Source organism: Macaca fascicularis, chromosome 7 (genome assembly GCF_037993035.2).
Source record: "Macaca fascicularis isolate 582-1 chromosome 7, T2T-MFA8v1.1".
NCBI classification, from domain to species: Eukaryota; Metazoa; Chordata; class Mammalia; order Primates; family Cercopithecidae; genus Macaca; species Macaca fascicularis.
In genome coordinates, this window is record NC_088381.1 from 107,371,583 (window position 1) to 107,383,844 (window position 12,262).

Genomic DNA, 12,262 nt, shown 5'->3' on the forward strand with positions numbered 1-12,262 from the left:
AAGCGTTTGATCAGAGTTGTACTTAAGCCCTGTGAGCAAGTAAGGATTCTGTATTATATTGACAGATCTATGTGTGTTGTTTGTAAAATTCTTTCAAGTGTTCCCCACATCCTACTCTGATTAGTATTGAGTGGGTGCAGCTTAATACATGTGAACAGACTTCTGGATCTCCAGGTGTGAGTGTGATCCCGAAAAGGCTCTTGGCTGCCTCTTCCTGGTTCTCTCTGTTAAATTTTTGGCTAATTTGCCATTTCATTTGTTGCTACTGATATGAGCTATCCTCCCCACTTTAATTGTTAATCACCAAAATCTCCGTTGTTCCTGGGAGTGCCTTTAGGAATGAATTTCTCCAGGCTTTTTCCAAATAAAGTCATTCCTGTCAGTCAGAGCTTCAGAGCTCTTCATCCTTACAACCTGCGTTTCCCCTTGAGCAGAGACTCTGTGCCACTGAACTGAAGCTGGAAGTATGGACATTGACTTGCTTTTCCCAAGTGACATCCTTGCTATATGAGAGGGCACTGGTGGCAGCCTCTGATTTCCTTGGCTTATCCTTGTGAGGTGGGGAGGGGAAGGAGTGGTGCTAGTATTACCAGCCTGTGATGCTTGGAGTAGAGCCTGTGCCCTATGAGTGGTGGCTGAGTCAGGGAAGGGAGTCCCAGTCTTTTTCAGCCATTCCCCCAAGAATTGTGCTTCTATACACAGGAATGGGGATGGGGAGAAGAGATACTGGCAGGATGAAATGATAGTCCTAGGAGCTTGGCGGAGCTGGTGAGGACTGTTTTGTTTTGTCGTCTTTTTTTTTTTTTGCCATACCCACCTGGATTAGAGCACCTGGGTTATCTATCGCATAAAGCTAGGGGTGTGTGGGATCAGCTGTCACAGACTTTCACTGCTCTTACTGAGATTTAGGAAAATTTCCTAAATAAATTTTTTTTTTCATTTTCTGTGTGCCCTTAGGACAATTTTCAGAGAGTTTAAATCTGTGTGTGTTCTATTTTTAGTAACTTTAGTTAGATGGTTATCTTCCTGGGGAAAGGGTGCACTAGAATCCTCACATCACCTTTCTGAAATTCCAGAGACTACATTGATTGTTTGAGCTACATTCCATATCATTAATTCCCGTTGTCTTGAGTGGCGGGGTAGTTTTGGGAGAAATATTATTATGCTCCAATGACCCTATTGAAACAGATGCAATAACATTTTAACACAAAATAATTCTAGGAGTTGCAAATCTTTCTATTTTAATGTACAGTTAAAAGAAAATAAAAGACTTGCATAGTTTAGAAATAAGTACAAAACTATTTTAGCTTTTAAAATATGTATAGAATAATTATTAAGATAATTTTCTGAGTATAGCATATATTTTCCATAAATAATGATCTCTTACTATACTGTTACACTATAAAATGACATATTTTGAAATTTGTTTATTTTCATATTTAGTTTATTCTGAACTGCTCTGTTGCCATGTCAGTTGATTTTTGGGTAAGATAGTTTAATCTTTGTTTCTTAAATTCACAAGAACTATTTGCCCACATAATCCCAACCCCACACTTTTTTATTTTTTTAAACAGATTATTTTGGTCCAGACAGCAGGCTACCAACTAGGCTTGCTGTTTGTGTGTGTGTGTATGTATGTGTGTGTGCGTGCATGTGCACATGTGTGTGATGAGGAGGCCATGAGAAATGGTCTCTTCTCCAGGCTTATCAGGAACAGGACACCTGTTTGGAAATAGGTTATCTGTGTTACTTAGGATGCAATTATGGATGCATTGAAAGCCAGGAAAGAAGTCAGATTACAGGGTATGATGCACTGGAATTAGCAAACTACAAATAGTTACTGATTGTTACTGTTTCCCGCTGCCAAAGGTCAAAGGTCATTCTGTGATTATGCTAATAACATTGTATTTGTTACTAACCTTAAGGTAATTGTGATGGGTTGAATTGTGTTCCCCCCAAAAAAGATGTTGGAGCCCTAGCCTCTAGTATCTCACAATGTGACCTTATTTGGAGGTAGGGCCTTTATAAAACTAATCAAATTAAAATGAGGTCATTACATTGGGCCCTAATCTACTATGACTGGTGTTCCTATAAAAAGGAGAAATTTGGACATAGGTAGACACACACACAGGAAAACAACATGTCAACATGAAAGCAGAGATTGGAGTGTTGTGCCTATAAGCCAAGGGCCACTAAACATTGCCAGCAAACCACCAGTAGCTAGGAGAGAGGGATGGAACAGATTCTTTCTCAGTGTCCTCAGAAGAAACCAACCCTGCTGACACCTTGATCTTGCAGTCCTAGCCTCCAGAAATGGGAGAGAATCTATTTCTATTGTTTGAGCCACCTGTTTTGTGGTGTTTTGTTATAGCAGTCCCAGGAAAGTTATATAGTAACTTTTCATATTATGTTGCATAATTTTAAAAAATCTTTTAAAATAAAGATCATGTGCTATATCCATTAGTATAAATACATTCTGGGTTATAGGTTATGTTATTGCTTGTTGATACTTGACAGTCTTCCTTAAATCTAAAATTTCTTTGCCCTTCCCTTACTAAAATGTCTTAACATTAATAGTGTTGGCAGGAAGATATGTAAGTTTGTTGGGGCAATATTTGGTGCAATGAATGTTTTGATAACTGTGTGACATCTTTTGGAGTCACCATCATCTTTTCTTTTAGGAAATGTTTAGGTAGGACTTAAAACACCCTTATAGTTGTGTAAAGGACAATTTTGGAAGATAAATTACTGTGGCCAAACAAGACAGACCAGCAACTTCAACATAACTCATTCTATTTTTACTTTAATTTTTTAATTGTTTTTGTTTTTTGCTCTCTCACAAGGATTTTATGGGTCAAGTTAGGCTTTTTTTTTAAGAAATTGTTTTGCAACTTGGATCACTATCACTTTAAGTCAACTTTTGGCTAACTCAAATTTGCTGAGCAAGAGAATACAGTTATTTGTGCACGCAGTAGTAAGGGAAAGAAGAATGAATGACTTGTAACAGATCTGTGCTTCAAATGTCAAAGTTGTCAATGAGTCACTGACTTTAAAAGGTCATACCATATTATGCTTCTGTCTCTTAAACTTAGTATTGAAGACAGGATATGTGCTGTACTTCCTACTCTTAATGCATTTGTATCCCAATTTTCCATGTCAAAGTATGGCTTTACCACCTACCACTGTTTTTATATCATTCCTTCCAAGTCAAGACTTTCCTCTCCTCTGATAGATTTATTAATCTTCAAGAGGTACTATCACTAAGGCCTCAGGCTATGGAATTTTCAATAATTTTTGGCTGATAGTGATACATGTGATTGATTTGGAACAGCCCCTCAATGTCAGAAATAAAATTGGATAAGAATTATATGAACTCTAGGATTATTGTTAAAATTCTGGTCAGCACAATTTAGTAAGAATATTATGTTATATTCCTTTTCTGCATGTCAAGTAGGTCAAACATGAACTATTTTATTTCATATCTTTATATCTACCTTTACTTATGTTTGTGTACTTGACTGGTCATGAACTGAAAGAAGAATATTGCAGTCTCCTACTGTGATTGTAGATTTATTTTTGCATTTCTGTCAGATTTTATTTTAGACTCACTAGAATTTCAAGCTATATCTTGACTATATGCTTTATCATATAATATATCCTAATTATATATACAGCCTCATTTTAAAATAACATTTGACCTTTAATTCTAACTTGTCTGATTTATTATCATTATTAATTATTATATTTACTTTTAAAAAAAGATGTCAATATCTCAATTTTTTTTTTTTTTTTTTGAGATGGAGTCTTGCTCTGTTGCCAGGCTGTAGTGTAGTGGCTCGATCTGGGCTCTCTGCAGCCTCTGTCTCCCAGGTTCAAGTGATTTACCTGCCTCAGCCTCCCGAGTAGCTGGGACTACAGGCACGTGCCACCATGCCCGGATCATTTTTTGTATTTTTAGTAGAGATGGGGTTTCACCATGTTGGCCAGGATGGTCTTGAACTCCAGACCTCATGATCCGCCCTCCTTGGCCTCCCAAAGTGCTGGGATTACAGGCGTGAGACACTGCGCCCGGCCTAATATCTCCATATTTTTATTCTGAGTATTTTGTTTGGGATATGTCCTAGATAGATAGCTTATAGCTAGGTTTAGTAATGCAGTATGAGTTTATTTATTTATTTATTTATTTATTTATTTATTTATTTATTTATTTTTATTTTATCCTCCCTGGGTTACTCCTTATTTATTTGTTTATTTATTTATGTATTTATTTATTTTTATTATACTTTAAGTTCTGGGGTACATGTGCAGAAAGTGCAGTTTTGTTACATAGGTATACTTGTGCCGTGGTAGTTTGCTGCAACCATCAACCTGTCACCTACGTTAGGTATTTCTCCGAATGCTATCCCTCCCCTAGCCTCCCGCCCCTGACAGACCGCTGTGTGTGATGTTCTCCTCCCTGTATCCATGTGTTCTCATTGTTCAACTTCCACTTATGAGTGAGAACATGTGTTGTCTGGTTTTCTGTTCCTGTGTTAGTTTGCTGAGAATGATGGTTTCCAGCTTCATCCATGTCCGTGCAAAGGACATGAACTCATCCTTTTTTATGGCTGCATAGCATTCCATGGTGTATATGTGCCACATTTTCTTTATCCACTCTATCATTAATGGACATTTGTGTTTTTGCTGTTGTGAATAGTGCCGCAATAAACATATGTGTGCATGTGTCTTTATAGTAGAATGATTTATAATCCTTTTGGTATTTACCCAGTAATGGGATGGCTGGGTAAAATGGTATTTCTGGTTCCAGATCCTTGAGGAATCGCCACACTGTCTTCCACAATGGTTGAACTAATTTACACTCCCACCAACAGTGTAAAAGCATTCCTATTTCTCCACATCCCTTCCAGCATCTGTTGTTTCCTGACTTTTTAATGATCACCATTCTTGTCTTTCATAGTCCTTCAGTTTTAAGACCCGCTATGGGAGTTTGCCTTCCATTATTTTCTTGTTTGTTTTTCCTTCTCTATTCCTTGTGATCATTTCTTATGGAGCTTTGATGAAGGCTGGATCATCTGGGTTCATCCTTCCTCTGCCTTCTGTTTTCTAGGACTTCTTTGTTATTTCTGATATGCTAATGGCACTTGTTCTTGTTCTCTATACATGTGAATTTTTTTTTCATTATAAAATATAAAATATCAAAAAAATTCTAGGTATATTTTAGGCAGAAATAGGAATCAGGGGCATATTTTTGATCTGCCTTCTTACTTGTATTACTTCTATAAACATAATCATAAATTTAAATTACAGGAATAAAGTGCTTTTATTGTGATATCACCTATTTCTACTATCTGGGATGGTCACTTAATAGAGCTTACCTAAGATGACCATTACACTATAAAATTTTATCTTAAGAAACTTTACCTTCGTAGGTAGAGTTTCCTTTGGAAGAATAAGGGGCCAAAAACTGACCACTTTAAAAGTTAGTACTTTGTCTAGAGCTGACGGAAGATTTGAAAATCACATTCAAAGGTTTTCACCTTGAGCTGCTTTTACCTCTGCTACCTGAAGATGACATTTTTACACCAGGAAACAATTTTTATTTCTATTTTTTATTCATCGGAGTTAGCCAGTCTAGTTCCTAAGCCCTAAGGTTTAATATTAACAGACTTTTCCTTGAACATAGAGCCTTTTCAACATAAAATTGTTCTTTGGGAGTCAGAAAAGATGGACTTTGGAAAACTGCTATCCCATTAAGGGCTAATGACGAAAAGTGCAGCTTGTTTATTCACTTAAGTGCATTCATAAGTGGTGCTGCCACACAAACATGTTGGTTATTGAAACTATTTCCCACAGCATGTGCTTTTCCTGAAGAGTGTCTGCTAGTCATTTTATTAGTTTCACTTGGTTTCTTAAGCCCAGGAGAATGAGTAAAGGAATGGATGAGGTAAGAATAATAGCAGAGAAGTGACTGAATCCTGAGTTCCTCTCTTCACATCAGCATTTAAATATTCTCATCTGATCGTCTTTAAAGAGCCTCCCTCTATCCACCTCACCCTTCCCACAATTCCCCTTCCACAGTGATATCTATTTTAAAAACTGACTGTACTCTGTATGTCCATTTTCTTAACTCTCATCCTCTGCAATTAGGCTTATGCATTAGAACACTCTTGAAATTATAAGGTCACCTATCACTTCTTTGCCATTTAACCCAGTGGGAAAATGTTCATCTTTGCTCCTCAAACATTAGCAGAGCTACTCCTGTGTGCTAAGCACTGTTCTAGGTATTAGGATGCAGTGTTAAATAAGACAGAGAAAATTCCTGGTGTCATGGAGCTCACATGAACAAGAATATCAGATAGTGACAGTGTTATGATGAAAATAAAAGAGGGAGATGAGAAAGAGAGAGAATGAGTGGGGGCTACTCTAGGTTGTATGGCCTGGGATGCCTCTTTGATGAGGTACAGTTTGAGCTGATGTTTGAATACCAAGAAGGAGCGAGCCCTGCAAAGCCTCATCTTACTCACTGGTAGCATTGAAACAGCTTAACCACATCCATGATGTGATCCTGAAAGTTCTTCCTTGACTTCTATGATCATACATTTCAGGCTTTCCTATCTCCTTTGTGGCTATTCTCTTTGAGTCAGTTTTGCAGGCTCATTCTCGTCTTCATCTTCCCCATCTTGAAATATTGTTGTTCATTAAGACTAGTCCTTCTTATTGTCTCCAATCTGTATTCTTCCTGAGCATAATACTCATTTATGCCATTGTCTTTATGTTTCGATCAGTTTGGATCCTCAATTTTGAGATTGCATCTGACCTCCAGGCCAAGTATCCTGCCATCTACAAAGCTCTCCACTTGGATGTTTCAGAGGCATAAATATGAAATACATCCTCTCCAAATCTTCCACCCTTCAACTTACACAAAACAGGAACCAATAATCATCCCTATATATATTTATGTAAGTATTAAATTAATGCCTGTCACCCACAAGCCTATAAATTTCATTAAAGTAGAGACAAAATCTGGTGTTTTACCATTGTAAGCTCATGGGCTATGTAATAGTAGGTGCTCAATATATACTTGGTGATAAAGTAAATTAATATTTGGACCTAACCCTTATTTTTAAGATGACTCTGGCATACATGTGATAACTTCTGCTTAAACTAATTGATAACTCCACATATGGGTTATTTTGCAGAAAAAATGTACATAAGCTAATTTTTAGACTAATCCACATGAACTTCTCAATTACAGACAGCAAAAGTAGCAGTTTTTTTCTTCTAACAAATATGCTGGTCATTTCCTTGTTTGCCCTCAGTTCTATTCCTTGTTCTTCTCTTGCTTAAGTCTGTATTTCATGATACCAATTCCTGCAAACTACATTTACTAGACATATTTGCCACCTGGCCTCTGGTTATATTTGGCAGGAGGGAAAGAGGAGAGTATCCTCCCACCCTCACTTCTAGTGCTGTGGCTGAATTTTCTGTCTTTTTCCAGTTCCCACCAAGCAGCTAACACCGGTTCCGTTTCCTGCTGGACTCCTAGACTTTGTTAGTAACATCCACTTCCTATTGCCCTAGTAGTGGCAGTAGCTTTCTGCTCTTGCTGATCTTTGGATTTTTAGCCCTTTCAGCAGCCTTATAACCAATCCTTGTGTTAAATTTCCTCTTTAGCAATACCTACTGTGGCCTTGTTTTCTTGAATGGCTCATAGGTAACACAAGCATCAAGAAGTAGGAAATTTTCCTTTCTTCTTAATTGTGTGTATGTGTGTGTGTGTGTATCTATCTATCTATCTATCTCTCTATCTCTCTATCATCTATCTATCCATCCATCCCTCCCTCCCTCTATCCAATCAACTTCATCCACCTGGATTTGTCTGAAATGTGTCTATGAGAAACAGGAAGGTCATGTGACATAAAACCTTCCATTAATATATAACCCTGTTAGCAAACTATAGTCAGACATGATGGGATCACTTTCAGTAAATATATGTTTTTATAATATTAAACATTTTGTTTATAAAAATCTTCAAATGTACAAGGAAATACATTTAAAAATAAATAGCTATTCATGAATCCATAACCCAGATAAAAACATAATGTCTCACTTGCCATCTTTTCTACTCCTCCTCTTAGATTTAAATCCTATCTTAAAGTTGCTGTGTATTACTGTCGTACACATTCATTACACATGTGTGTATAAATGAGCATTATTTATAGTACTGATTGGTATGTTTTCAAACTTTAAATAGATGGCACTCCATTGTATGTATATTTCTTTTTCTTTTCTTAGTAGCACTCAATTTTTATTTAATATTTTTCTTTATTGTAGTAAAACACATGTAACATAAAATTTACCATGTGAACCATTTTTAAGTGTATAGTTCAGTGATCTTAAGTACATTCAGAATGTTGTGCAACCATCACCACCATCCATTCCCATAACTTTTCATCTTATGAACCTGAAACTATACCCACTAAAGGGTAACTCCTTATTCTTTCCCCTACTCAGTGCTTGGCAACTGCCATTCTACTTTCTGTCTGTATGATTTTGACTACTCTAAGTACCTCATATAAGTGAAATCATACAATATTTTTCTTTTTGTGACAGGCTTGTTTCACTTAGCATAGTGTTCTCATGATTCATCCATGCTGTGGCATAATGTCAGAATCTCCTTCTTTCTCAAAGCTTAATAGTATTTCATTTTATATATATACCACATTTTGCTTATCTATTCACTTGTCAATAAACATTTGGATTGCGGCTACATTTTTGGCTACTGTAAATAATGCTGCTGTAAACATGGATGTACAAATATCTCTTTAAGACTCTGCTTACAGTTCTTTGGGATATGTACCCAGAAGCAGAAATACTGGATCATATGGTAATTCTATTTTTAATTTTTTAAGAAACTGCCATATTGTTTTCTACAGAGGCTGTACCATTTTTACATTCTCACTAACAATGTACAAGTGTTCCAGCTTCTCCATATTCTTGTCAACATTTGTTATTTTCTGTGTTTTTGTTTTTGTTTTTTGTTTTTTTTTGGTGATAGTCACCATAATAGTGGGTGTGAAGTGGTATCTCACTGTCGTTTTGGATTACATTTCTCTACTTATTAGTGATGTGAGCATTCTTTGGTGTGCCCATTGGTTACTTTTATATTTTCTTTAGAGAAATCTCTAGTCAAGTCTTTCAACCATATTTTTTTTTGATTTCATGATTTTTTACCATAAGTTATTGGGGTACAGGTGGTATTTGGTTACATGAGTAAGTTCTTCAGTGGTGTATGTGAGATTTTGGTGCACCCATTACCCAAGCAGTATACACTGCACCATATTTTTAGTCTTTTATCTTTCAACCCACTCCTGTTCTTCCCTACAAGTTCCTACAGTCCATTATTTCATTTTTAAAAAATCGCACTTTAAGTTCTGAGATACATGTGCAGAGCATGCAGGTTTGTTTCATAGGCATACATGTGCCATGGTGGTTTGCTGCACCCATCAACTCATCATCTACATTAGGTATTTCTCCTAATGCTATCCCTCCTCTTTCTCCCTACCCACCAACAGGCCCCACTGTGTAATGTTCCCCTCCCTGTGTCCGTATGTTCTCATTGTTCAACTCCCATTTATGAGTGAGAACATGTGGTGTTTGGTTTTCTGTTCCTATGTTAGTTTGCTGAGAATGATGGTTTCCAGCTTCATCCATATCCCTGCAAACGACATGAACTCATTCTTTTTTTATGGCTGATAGTATTTCATGTTGTATATTTGCTACATTTTCTTTATCCAGTCTATCATTGATGTGCATATGGGTTGATTCCATGACTTTGCTATCATGAATAGTGCTGCAGTAAGCATACATGTGCATGTATCTTTACAGTAGAATGATTTATAATCCTTTGGGTATATACTCAGTAATGGAATTGGTGGGTCAAATGGTATTTCTGGTTCTAGATCCTTGAGGAATTGCCACACTATCTTCCACAATGGTTGAACAAATTTTTACTCCCACCAACTGTGTAAAAGTGTTCCTATTTCTCCACATCCTCTCCAGCATCTGTTGTTTCCTGACTTTTTAATGATCACCATTCTAACTGGTGTGAGATGGTATCTCATTGTGGTTTTGATTTGCATTTCTCTACTGATCAGTGATGATGAACTTTTTTTCATATGTTTGTTAGCTGCATAAATGTATTCTTTTGAGAAGTGTCTCTTCATATCCTTTGCCCACATTTTGATGGATTCTTTGCTTTTTTCTTGTAAATTTGTTTAAGTTCTTTGTAGTTTCTGGATATTAGCCCTTTGTCAGATGGATAGATTGCAAAAATTTTCTCCCATTCTGTAGGTTGCCTGTTCACTCTGATGGTAGTTTCTTTGCTGTGCAGAAGCTCTTTAGTTTAATTAGATTCCATTTGTCAATTTTGGCTTTTGTTGCCATTGCTTTTGGTGTTTTATTCATGAAGTCTTTGCCCATGCCTATGTCCTAAATGGTATTTCCTAGGTTTTCTTCTAGGGTTTTTATGGTTTTGGGTCTTAGTTTAAGTCTTTAATCCATCTTGAGTTAATTTTTGTATAAGGTGTAAGGAATGGATCCAGTTTCAGTTTTCTGCATATGGCTAGCCAGTTTTCCCAGCACCATTTATTAACTAGGGAATCCTTTCCCAATTGCTTGTTTTTGTTAGATTTGTCAAAGATCAGATGTTTGCAGATGTGTGGTATTATTTCTGAGGCCTCTGTTTTGTTCCATTGATCTGTGTATCTGTTTTAATACCAGTACCATGCTGTTTTGATTACTGTAGCCTTGTAATATAGTTTGAAGTCAGGTAGGTAGCATGATGCCTCCAGCTTAGTTCTTTTTGCTTTGGATTTTCTTGGCTATATGAGCTATTTTTTGGTTCCATATGAAATTGAAAGTAGTTATTTTCTAATTCTGTGAAGAAAGTCAATGGTAGCTTGATGGGAATAGCTTTGAATCTATAAATTATTTTGGGCACTATGGCCGTTTTCACAATACTGATTCTTTCTATCCATGAGCATGGAATATTTTTCCATTTGTTTGTGTCCTCTCTTATTTCCTTGAACAGTGGTTTGTAGTTCTCCTTGAAGAGATCCTTAACTTCCCTTGTAAGTTGTATATTTTATTTACTTTGTAACAATTGTGAATGGGAGTTCACTCATGGTTTGGCTCTGTGTGTCTATTATTGGTATATAGGAATGCTTGTGATTTTTGCACTTTGATTTTGTATCCTGATACTTTGTTGAAGTTGTTTATCAGCTTATGGAGTTTTTGGGCTGAGGCAATGGATTTTTTTTAAATTTAAAAACATGTCATCTGCAAACAGAGACAATTTGACTTCCTCTCTTCCTATTTGAATATCCTTTATTTCTTTCTCTTGCCTGATTCCCTGGCCAGAATTTCCAATACTATATTGAATAGGAGTGGTGAGAGTCTTGTGCCAGTTTTCAAAGGGAATGCTTCCAGTTTTTGCCCATTCAGTATGATATTGCCTGTGGGTTTGTCATAAATAGCTCTTATTATTTTGACATATGTTCCATCAATACCTAGTTTATTGAGTGTTTTTAGCATGAAGCGGTGTTGAATTTTGTCAAAAGCCTTTTCTGCATCTACTGAGATAATTGTGTGGTTTTTGCCATTGGTTCTGTTTATGTGTGATGGATTATGTGTATTGGTTTGTGTATGTTGAACCAGCATTGCAGCCCAGGGATGAAGCTGACTTTATGGTGGTGGATAGGCTTTTTAGTGTGCTGCTGGAGTTGGTTTACCAGTATTTTATTGAGGATTTTCACATCTGTGTTCATTAGGGATATTGGCCTGAAATGTTTTTTGTGGTTGTGTCTCTGCCAGGTTTTTGTATCAGGATGATGCTGGCCTCATAAAATGAGTTAGGGAGGAGTCCCTTTTTTACTATTGTTTGGAATAGTTTCAGAAGGAATAGTACCAGCTCCTCTTTGTACCTCTGGTGGAATTCGGCAGTGAATCTGTCTGGACCTGGGCTTTTTTGGTTAGTAGGCTCTTAATTACTGCCTCAATTTCAGAACTTGTTATTGGTCTTTTAGGGGTTCGACTGCTTCCAGGTTTAGTCTTGGGAGGGTGTATGTGTCCAGGAATTTATCAATTTCTTCTCGATTTTCTAGTTTATTTGCTTAGAGGTGTTTATAGTATTCTCTGATGGTAGTTTGTATTTCTGTGGGATCAGTGGTGATCTCTCCTTCATCATTTTTTATTGTGTCTG

The 12,262-nt window shown here is 36.7% G+C and overlaps 1 long non-coding RNA gene across 3 annotated transcripts in view; it reads left to right on the plus strand.

Moving 5' to 3' along the window:
- Positions 1 to 12,262, plus strand: part of LOC135971966 (uncharacterized) — a 383,403-nt gene that overhangs the window by 97,799 nt on the left and 273,342 nt on the right. Inside the window, exon 3 of one of the 3 annotated variants that reach the window (XR_012415746.1) lies at positions 6,786 to 6,959. The exons of the other annotated variants lie outside the window; for them this stretch is intronic. This is a non-coding gene — a long non-coding RNA (uncharacterized lncRNA). Of the gene's footprint in view, positions 1 to 6,785; positions 6,960 to 12,262 lie in introns of those variants that run through there. 3 annotated transcript variants of the gene reach the window in all.